This window comes from Parasteatoda tepidariorum, chromosome 4 (genome assembly GCF_043381705.1).
Source record: "Parasteatoda tepidariorum isolate YZ-2023 chromosome 4, CAS_Ptep_4.0, whole genome shotgun sequence".
In the NCBI taxonomy this organism is placed as follows: domain Eukaryota; kingdom Metazoa; phylum Arthropoda; class Arachnida; order Araneae; family Theridiidae; genus Parasteatoda; species Parasteatoda tepidariorum.
In genome coordinates, this window is record NC_092207.1 from 98,359,790 (window position 1) to 98,362,458 (window position 2,669).

At 26.8% G+C, this 2,669-nt stretch overlaps 1 protein-coding gene across 1 annotated transcript in view; it reads left to right on the forward strand.

Moving 5' to 3' along the window:
• Positions 1–2,669, forward strand: part of LOC107452000 (probable serine/threonine-protein kinase clkA) — a gene marked incomplete at its 5' end in the record, with an annotated part of 6,764 nt that continues 4,095 nt past the window's right edge. Inside the window, 1 exon segment of the mRNA XM_043043304.2 lies at positions 1–151.

The following is a 2,669-nucleotide window of genomic DNA, read 5'->3' on the forward strand; positions in this document are numbered from 1 at the left end:
CATATTTTAAAAATAATAGTATGAGTTTGACAATCCAATAGGTTAATAGAAAATAAAGGTGCGAATGCTTAAAAATATAGAACATATTTTCTAAAACGTTTTGAATGAATATATTAGAAATATTTTTGACGGACTCAGCCCTCAACAATTGGTAAGTTATTAATTCTAATTACGTAGAAAAATGCATTTCCTCATTTTAACGAGATTGTATGTTTAACTGGATTTACAATGCGATGGCTAATTTTATTGATTTGTATCAAATTAAATTATTAACAATTAATAAAAAAAACTTAAATTTTATCTTTATTTTGTTTTCTAAAGCTTAAACTTTATTTTGTTTTTACGTATAATATTATTGTGGTAATATTTATATGCATACAGTGCTAGTAGTTAGAACGACAAATAAGTTTCTAATTTAAAATCATAGAAAGCTAAAAAATATTTTTTATATATATTTAATTGAAATATTGTTTTGCTATTACTTTAATGTGTTTCCCCGTGTTGTTTGCTTTACAATATACTCCACATGTATTACTCAAACTCTGATTGTTGTGGTAATACTAATATCAATGAAGACAATTCTGTTAATAAATGCAGTGTAAAAAAAATTTAGACCAAAAAATTTCATATAAACTTAGTCTTTTTCCCAATAGTGTATATTGCATTCTTTTACAATGTTTAAAATGTTCCAATTTCAATGGAAATTTTTCTTCTTTTGAAAGAAGTGTCAGAGGGGTCGTAAGCTAATTGTTTAAAATTTAAAGTGTGTTTAAAATTTAACATACTAATATATGAAGAAAATATTTTTCTTTAACTTGATAAAAAATCTTTTTAAAATATTAAGTAGGTATAATTAGTTTAACAGACATTTATATTGCAAACTTGAGTCTATTCTAATTTTTTTTACAGCACGATCATAATTAAACGCTATATTGCAAATTTAGTAAAAATATTTTCATTACAAAATGTTACTTATTTTGTGAGTTATTTCAAATTTAAAGCGTAAGAAAAAATCTTTTTAAAAGAAAAGGCAAAGAGATTTTAAAATATACCATATTTTTAAAATTGGATTTCTCATGCTCTGTTTGACCGATTTCGCCCAAATTTTGCATTTTGTCTTGTAAAATTACATTCTTTAAAGTTATGTAAGAAATTGTAGACCTTACAATTCAGAATTTTTCCACTTACATTAAATAAAATAAGAAAATTAATAAATATTTACTGAAAGTTATTTTTTTTTATAAAATTTTCTTTAGTTGGACGAATTTTATAACTGTGTGCAAAATTTTTTCAATTCGAAAAAAAAGTTCTGGTGGTATGGGGAAATATGGAAAAAGTAAAATTAACATTAAGGACCAAACCTGACCAAATTATGGCAACCCTATTTGTCACATTGTGGCTACTACCTATAAAATAAAAATTAAAATTTTTAAAAAAAGAATTACTTGTAAAAATTTTAATAATTCATTTAAATTCTTATGATTTCAATCGAGAACATATTTTAAACGGTATTAATTTAGTAGCAAGAAAAACGAGCATGGTTTGCAAGGCAAACCATCTAAGATTGTATAACAATCTTTGAGGGATGGGCAAGTGGTGCTTATGCGAACTTGTAGTGAAGCCTATTAGTAACAATTAAATTGTTAATGGTAAACATGATTTTTAAATTTTTCTTCTCGAGATTTTAAAAACATTAATCACCTGAAATCAAATTAATAAATCAAAGATAGAAATTTTTTATCCCTTTAGTTGTATGAGAAAAAAACACAGAAAAGTTTAGAAGACTTTCGGCAGGTAAGGGATGACATAAACTAAAATATAAATAAGGGAAAATTCTAGCCTGACACATTCAAAACGCATACAACTAATTACGGTTGCACGCAATTTATTGCTGGTAGATAAATACATTATTCCACTGCTTAAAAAGTAGAGCCATACCGATTTAAGCTTTGTATTCGGAGTATCTGATGCTCATTTGAGTTAAAAATAATGAGGGAAGAGGGGGGTGAGAAGCGTTTGCGAAACGTAAATTAAACGATAACGGACAATTTGAGCATCTCGTAATTTTTTTTATTTTCAATCTTAACTTATTGGAAATTCTCTCCTGAAACTGAAAATCTGATTGCTTTTTTAATCCAAAATTTAGTCATTATTAAACATTTAAATAGTCCCAAAAAGCCTCCGTAAGTGATGCAATTAAAATCGATGCCTGATTGGTTATGACGTCACATGTGCTGAATAGAAACGTACTGCGTCCATCCGCTAAGGTGATTTCAGTGCTCTTTTAGTTTTCATTTCACTTAGTATATCGCATGAACATCCTATGTAAATTATGAGTAAAAGATTTGTGAATATAATTTACTGTTTTGAGAATGTGTGCAAAATGAAAAAAATATTTTAAAACTTCCAACTGTTTATCTCTCAACTAAACATCCCCGACTCCCTCGAAAGACTTCAACGGTGCTGAGTGATACAGTTCATCTTGATGTGTTGAGTGAGTTAATTCCAAACTTGGAATATTAGGGCTGAAATTAAACCAGAAAACTAAAGAAAAAAATATAACCGGTATTAAAGTTGTTTAATTTCGAACTTAGTTTTAGGAATATTATTATTAACACTAATCTAATATTTACCTTTTTCCGCATAAGCGGCAATTCTATATATATATA